Below are 8,811 nucleotides of genomic sequence, written 5' to 3'. Positions count from 1 at the left end.
TTGGACTGCAAAGAGATCCAACCAGTCCATCTTAAAGGAGATCAGTCCTGGGTGTTCATTGGAAGGACTGATGCTGAAGCTGAAACTCCAATACTTTGGCCACCTGATGCGAAGAGCTGACTCATTTGAAAAGACCCTGATGCTGGGAAAGATTGAGGGCAGGAGGAGAAGGGGTTGACAGAGGATGAGATGGTTGGATGGCATCACTGACTCGATGGACAAGGGCTTGGGTAGACTCCGGGAGTTGGTGATGGACAGGGAGGCCTGGCATGCTGCAGTTCATGGGGTCGAAAAGAGTCGGACACGACTGAGCATCTGAACTCAACTGATTAACAAATTGTGGGGCAGCTCATATGATGGAAATGCTATGTCGCTTGATCTGAAAGGCAAAGAGAAGAGGTATTTACTGGAGCTTTGAAAAGAAAGAAAGTGAAGTTGCTCAGTCGTGTCTGACTCTTTGCGATCCCATGGACTGCAGTCTAGCAGGCTTCTCTGTCCATGGGATTTTCCAGGCAAGAGTACTGGAGTGGGTTGCCATTTGCTTTAGAGAATGTTAAAACTCTAAGAAAAAGCTGCTCATTGGAAGCTTTTTTCTTTAGTAGAGAAAGGCAACCATCTCAGTCTAATTCTGCTCTGACTCTCTTACATCTACTGCTGGTATCTTTCCTTTTTTTTAATATACATTTATTTATTTTAAATGGAGGTTAATTACTTTACAATATTGTATTGGTTTTGCCATACATCAACATGAATCCACCAAAGGTATGGTATCTTTTCTTGATCAACCAATTTGAGACAGAGGGCAAGAGTGTCCACTGGTGCAATATAATGGAAAGCCTTCTGGAGCACAGATCAGGATGGGAAAAGTTATGGAAGGTAAAGGAAACTATCTGCTACAAACCACTGTATATTCTGCATTTAATGTGATGCAAAGACTATCATGTAATGTGTTTAAAGTGAATTTTTAAAAGATAATGAAAGGTAGAGATTTGTAGTTGCCAAAAATTCATGGTGCAAATCCTTTATAAGTGTGGTGGGTTTAAATGAGGTTACTTAAAAAATTACCTTAGTTTTAATATTTGTTAACATGCTTCTGGACTTCTTTGATCGTTGGCTAAATCTGCTATTAATTTGGATTAATCAGCTATTTGTTGTTGTTGTTGTTCAGTTGTGTCTGACTCCTTGTGACTCCATGAATCCAGGCCTCCCTGTCCTTCACTGTATTCCAGAAGTTGCTCAAATTCATGTCCATTGAATTGGTGACACTGTCTAATCATCTCATCCTCTGCTGTTCCCTTCTCCTTTGCCTTCAATCTTTCCCAGCATAAGGATCTTTTCCAATGAGTCAGCTCTTCATATCGTAGCCAAAGTATTGGAGCTTCAGCTTCAGCATCAGTCCTTCCAATGAATATTCAGGATTGATTTCCTTTAGGATTGACTGGTTTGATCTCCTTGGAGTCTAAGGGACCCTCAGGAGTTCTCCAGCACCACAATCAGCTATTAGAATTTAAACAACAATCTTTGCTTGACAATATTGTAAGTGAAAATAGTAAAGTTAGTAATAGCTAACATGATTTTTCAAGTCACTGCCTTTAATAAATGCACCTGCAACAAGCCAAGAGATAGATTTTCTTTTGCTTTTATTTTTTGTAAAAGAAAAATTAGGGTCAGAAAATTAATTTGAAAAGGCAAAGAGTTATGCAGAGCTGGTCCTGAGAATTTGAATTCATACTCTTTTGAATTTGAAGTCCAATATCTTAACCTCTTAAAAGTCTCTAGCACATTTTCATCATGATAAAGTCCCCACTTACATGGTAATTTGGCCTTTCAGGCATCAAAGCACCTTGGGACAGCATAGAACAAAATGAATAATTTAATTTTTGAAAAATCTCATATTTCTACTAGCATAAGGATATATTGACCTTGAATATGCAATTCATATGTAATGATAACAGTTGCTCTAAGTCTTTGTTAGCCAGTGGTTTTTTTTTTTTTTTAATTTTACAATTTTTTTCTTTAAGCAATAACGACTCTCAATCATTGTCAATTTTCAAGAAAATTTAAAAGTCATCTCAAATTTCCAACTTTTGTTGACTATATTAGTTTAATTATGATTCCCTGAAGTTTGTATCCATTGAATGTAATGGGAATTTGGGGCAGGAAATATCAGTTCCTTTAAATATTTGTCTTTCAGTGGCCTTTTAATTTTTTAAGCCTAACTCAAGTATTTTATGTTACTAAGTTCAGTGACCCTCTGGCAAGACTCTATTGCAGTGGTTTACTACTAGCTTTATGTGACTCAGAAGTAAATTTTGAGATTGTTAAATCTATTGAGTAGTGCATGTGTATGCATTTAATAAACCAGCATAATCAAACATAAAGAAGAATGAAATAAGCAATATAGTAAAAGAACTTATGAGAGCACCTGATACATGGTAAACACTATCTGATTGTTTGATAAAATTACTGCTGCTGCTGCTAAGTCACTTCAGTTGTGTCCGACTCTGTGCGACCCCATAGATGGCAGCCCACCAGGCTCCGCTGTCCCTGGGATTTTCCATGCAAGAACACTGGAGTGGGCTGCCATTTCCTTCTCCAGGGCATGAAAGTGAGAAGTGAAAGTGAAGATGCTCAGCGACTCTTAGAGACTAACAGAAAATATGGGATGGACCCCACATATTATAGGGTATGTTTTCGTTATGCATATATTCCCTTCTGATCGAAATGCAAATTAATTTCTTCTATAAGATGAAAGAAAAAATGTTCATAAATTGTATACCTATTGCATATTCTGTGTGATTGATAGTCTACAAGTTTTTACAGAGAATTTATAATTATTATGATTCAAATAGTTTTATTAAAATTGATAAAAGTTGCTTAACTGAAAGGAGGGGGGATGATTTGGAAGAATGGCATTAAAACATGTATAATATTTAAAAAAAAAGAAATCCCCCCCCCAAAAAAAATAGATTTAATTGCAAGATGCATTACATATAAATTCAGAACTCTTCACAGCTCAAAAAGAAAAAATAATAAATAAATAAACTTTTCAGCCTCAATTTACAAGTTGATTTTTTTCTGTTTTTATAAATTTTTATTTATTTATTTTGGCTGCACTGGGTCTTCACTGCTACTCACAGGCTTTCTTTAGTTGCATGAAGTGGGGATTGTTCTTCCTCGTGGTGCGTGGGCTTCTCATTGTGGTGGTTTCTCTTGTTGCCTCCATGCTCTAGAGGAGCCATGGAGCATGGGCTCAGTTGCTCTACAGAATGTGGAATCTTCCTGGACCAGGGATGGAACCGCGTGTTCCCTGCATTGGCAGGCGAATTCTTATCCACTGAGCCACCAGGGGCATTCTTTAAAGTTCCAAAAGCTAATTAATGAAGTCATTATTATATCTAGAGTTATGATTGAAAAGATTGATTTGATGACTTTTTCCTCTCAAACCAGTGGTATCTAACATTTTCTTTACTAACAGTAATTCCTGGATTTGTGGTAGTGGTTTATTCTCTCAGTTGTGTCTGACTCTTGCAACCCCTTGGATTGTAACCCACCAGGCTCCTCTGTCCATGGGATTTCCCAGGCAAGAAAGGGGTTGCCATTTCCTTCTCCAGTGGAATCTTCTCAACCCAGGAATTGAACCGGTTCTCCTGAATTGCAGGTGGATTCTTTACTGACTGAGCTACAAGGGAAGCCCCAGGGTTTACTTTGGGCCCTATATTTTTATCACTGTTACTATGATGATATCATTGACATTTTTGCAGAAAATGTTTTGCATAGAGTCCTTCCTTTGTTTTCAGTTTCATAGATGGCTTTCAAATATATGTCCCCACATTGTTATTTACAAGCAATTCTGGAAATATTTCCTTTAAATGTCCTTAACTTTGCGTATTAGAGGGTGTCCTCCAATGCCCAACCTGGTACACATAAGAATTAGCTAGATTGGTTAGTTTGCATAGTATCCAATCCTGTTACATATATGGGAGCTGAGGTAAGAAGAAAAAGTTATCAAACATATTTCATATTTCAGTATAGCTTAAAAAGTTTGTGTGGTTTATTTCAGTGGCACTCTAGTGAAATTAATGAATCCAATCCAATGTATATCATAGTTTATATTTATATTTTAACATGAAATAAATAAAACTGTCCTAAAGGAATTTTAGATTTGGTTAAGAGGTATGACTTAAGAACAATTAGCTAGTAAAAATACAACTATATAATGATGACATAAAGCAAAATTCTTAACCTCCAAAGTCAATATTATAATAACAAATACATGCACATTTATAAACGTATTATAAATACTGATAGTGAGTTCTGTGAAAGTTCAGGTAGTATAGAGAATTAAATGTATGTAACATGGTGATTGACTGTGAAATAAAACCTACAGACTTGTTAGATAATCACTAATTTGAATTCTGAACCCAATACTGAGTAAGTATTTATCTTCCATGAATTTTCATTTCTGTCCATGTTTTTGGCAAAGTAATTTGAGCTTTTATTGTGCTATTACAATTTAATATATCCAGAAAGGAGGGGGCAGGAGTTATCTATGGATCACTTAGCCTCTGGACTCCTCATTTTATGATTCTAAGGGCAAGGAAGAAACCGTCTACCATGGAGAAGAGATGAAGGCCGGATAGACCATGTTTTACCAGATTCCCTTATGGCTAGTTTGAACATAGGTAACTTAAGCTCAATTAATCATATTTTGAATTGCAATTTAACCGTGTAAAGAGATAGGACAGTGGGGATTCACATGAAGCCAGTGGCTCCCAGCGTCCAGGAACAAAGGAGACCACAGTGACTATGGCAGGTCCCCGTGTCCAGTACTCGGGGTGCAAGCTTAAGCCATGGCATTCAGATGATAGTTGTGCCACAGCAGAGTACTTATACAACTGATTCTGGAGTATAAATTTAAATTTCACAACAGTCTTGATTTTTTTTACATTTTCCTTTCCATTTCTATGCAGTAGGCTTCTAAATATGTTTTGAATGTTTCTCCTATGTAAATCATCAAAAGTCAGTTTATTTTTTAAAAATGAAAAATTCTAATGAATAAAAAATCAAACAATTCAGGAAGCAAATGTCATTTGATTGAATTTATTTATAAGTTCCATCAAAATATCTTAGACAGAAGCCTATGAAATGAACATTTTGAAATGAGAGGCACATTTTTTTGCATATATATGTAACAATCATATATGAGAATTTGATTTCTCTTAAGCACTTTTTAAAATTATTATTATTTTTTTTTACTTTACAATATTGTATTGGTTTTGCCATACATGAACATGCATCCACCACGGGTGTACACGTGCTCCCCATCCCAAACCCCCCTCCCACCTCCGTCCCCATACCATCCCTCTGGGTCATCCCAGTGCACCAGCCCCAAGCTTCCTGTATCCTGCATCGAACCTGGACTGGCGATTTGTTTTTTATATGATATTATACATGTTTTAATGCCATTCTCTCAAATCATCCCCCCTCCCTCTCCCACAGAGTCCAAAAGACTGTTCTGTATATCTGTGTCTCTTTTGCTGTCTCACATATAGGGTTGTCGTTACCACCTTTAAATTCCATATATATTTTGATAGAATATATATGATCACTCTTGTGGACTGATTTGTGTCCCCCAAAAGATATGCTGAAGTCCTACCTTATTTGGAAATAGAGTATTTATAATCAGATGAAGATGAGGTTATAATGGATTGAAAGTGAAAGTCACTCAGTTGTGTCCAACTCTTTGCAACTCCATGGACTATACAGTCCATGGACTTCTCCATGCCAGAATACTGGAGTGGGCAGTCTTTCCCTTCTCCAGGGGATCTTCCCAACCCAGGGATTGAACCCAAGTCTCCCCAAGTCTCCTGCTTTGCAGGAAGATTCTTTACCAGCTGAGCCACAAGGGAAGCTCTAATGGATTAGAGTGGGTGATAAATCCAATGACTAGTGTCATTACATAAGGAAAGATTTAGAGACACAGAGATATACAGACCTGTAAAAACACAGCCATGTGAAGATGGAGGCAGGAGCTGAAGAGATGTAGCTATATGCCAGGAACACTGGGATTGTTGGCAAGTTCCCATCCTGCTCACAGCTTGGTTTCAGACTTCTTGGCTCCTGATCTGTGAGAGAGTAAATTTCAATTATTTTAAGCCACTTCCTTTATTGTAATTTGATTGCAAAAGCCCTAGGATGTACTAAGACACATCACAGTTTTGAAAGTAATTAGGTAATTCCTCATTAACTGTATGGTGATGAATAGACAGGTGGTCATATTCTTTAGAATGTGATTCTTCATCTCCATTGGAGAAATGCCTATTTTTTCCATCCTTTGAATCTAATCTAGACCTGTTGACTTGCTCTTGCGAAAAGAATGTGACTAAAGAAATGTTGTACTAAAGTGTAAGAGTCAAGAAACCAAGCACACATCCTCTATCTCTTGGACCATGTGATTCTCATGAGACACAAGACAAGGCTAATCTGCTGGAACAAGAAAGATATACTTAAGCAGAGCTCCTTCATCCCAACTGAAGCATTCTAGATCAGCTTATAGCCAATTGATTTCCCCAAATGTAGGAAAATCCAGACCAGATCAGCAGAACCTCCTAGCTGAACCATAGACTCATGAGAAATAAGAGAAGTTTGTTGTTTTCAGACACTAAGTTTAGGAAAGATTTGTTATATAGAAATGACAAAGTGATAAAAGATGCATAACTAATTTCAGATAATGAAATTAAGAAAACATCTGTCAGAACCACCCATAACTACCACTGAAATTGTTTGTGGTGTGCAGCATGGTACAGAGAAGCTATAAATATTAGCCATTTATAGCCACTGTGTGTGCGTGCATGCTCAGTGGCTTCAATCATGTCCAACTCTTTGTGACTCTATGGACTATGGCCCACCAGGCTCCTCTGTCCATGGGATTCTCCAGTCAAGCATACTGAAGTGAGTTGCCATGCCCTCCTCCAGGGGATCTTCTCCCACCAGGGACTGAACCCAGGTCTCCTGCATTGCAGGTGGATTCTTTACTGCTGAGCCACCAGGGAAGCCCTCAAAGCCACTGTAGCAGAGCCTATTTCCTATACTTACCTTAATACTATGCACCTGATTTATTGAAATCTACCTCCCTTCATCTGTCTGTCTCTCTGAATATTAACTTCATCTTCAAGCTTCAAATATTTTTTCTGTCTTCTACTTGGACTCTTTTACAATCTGAGTCTGACTTTACATTGATCATGGCATGAATCATAGCTTTAGTTAGGAAATACAACAATCTCATTAACCCACAAATACTACTGTTCTTCAGTTCAGTTCAGTTCAGTTGCTCAGTAGTGTCCGGCTCTTTTTTGACCCCATGAACTGCAGCATGCCAGGCCTCCTTGTCTATCCCCAACTCCCAGAGTCCACCCAAACCCATGTCCATTGAGTCGGTGATGCCATCCAACCATCTCATCCTCTGTTGTCCCCTTCTGCTCTGATTCTTAGTATAGTCTATACTGTAAATTACTTTATAGCAAATAAAATACTCATTTACTGAGGTTTATAATAAAAAGTGATTGATAATAACTAACCATAGATAGCATTGGTGTTAGTCACTATATACTATATATTTAAAAACTGTAGATAAGAAAACAAGGGTTGCACTCTGATATTGGGTATTCATGGAAAATATGCAAAGAAACAGAATGTCAAAACATCTTCCTTTATGCTTATTATATGTAATTGGAGAAATTAGAGTTGGCAGTTGATAAAAATAGGTCCTCCATCCATTTCCATCTGAATAACACTTAACTGCACAGTTGCGAAGTTGATAGTTCCCTGATAGCTCAGTTGATAAAGAATCCACCTGCAATACAAGAGACCCTGGCTGGATTTCTGGGTTGGGAAGATCCACTGGAGAAAGGATAGGCTACTCACTCCACTGTTCTTGGGCTTCCCTTGTACCTCAGCTGGTAAAGAATCTGTCTGCAATGTGGGAAACCTGGGTTCAATCCCTGTGTTGGGAAGGTCCCCTGGAGAAGGGAAAGACTGCCCACTCCTGTATTCTGGCATGGAGAATTCCATGGACGTCCACGGAGTCACAAAGAGTCAGACATGACTGAGCAACTTTCACTTTTCCTAATGAACCTATCTATTATGTGAAAGCTGGCTCAGAATAGAATAATATTAGAGCTTAACACCTATATAGCACTGACTATGTGCTTATATATCCCAGTAAACTAAAGTAAATGCTAATATAATCTCCATTTTACAGATGAGGAAACTGCAGCATAGATGTTAGAAATGTAATTGTTATTTTCTTACTCATTTTTTTATGGCAAATTCACCTATCAATCACTTCCTTGACCCACCTTTCAGCCCAAACCCTATGACCTTATCTTCTTTCATGAGTGATATAAATATTTCTTATTAAATAAATTTAGTTTGTTCTCTAAAAAGAAACAATGTTCAGTTCAATTCAGTCACTCAGTCGTGTCGACTCTTTGCAACCCCATGAATCGCAGCATGCCAGGCCTCCCTGTCCATCACCAACTCCCGGATTTCACTCAAATAGGTCCATCGAGTAGGTGATGCCATCCAGCCATCTCATCCTCTGTTGTCCCCTTCTCCTCCTGCCCCCAATCCCTTCCAGCATCAGAGTCTTTTCCAATGAGTCAACTCTTTGCATGAGGTGGCCAAAGTATTGGAGTTTCAGCTTCAGCATCATTCCTTCCAAAGAACACCCGGGACTGATCTCCTTTAGAATGGACTGGTTGGATTTCCTTGCAGTCCAAGGGACTCTCAAGAGTCTTCTCCAACACC

The sequence above is a fragment of the Bison bison genome, unplaced genomic scaffold (assembly GCF_000754665.1).
Source record: "Bison bison bison isolate TAMUID 2011002044 unplaced genomic scaffold, Bison_UMD1.0 scf7180017864062, whole genome shotgun sequence".
NCBI classification, from domain to species: domain Eukaryota; kingdom Metazoa; phylum Chordata; class Mammalia; order Artiodactyla; family Bovidae; genus Bison; species Bison bison.
Note: the sequence above shows the minus strand (reverse complement) of the source record.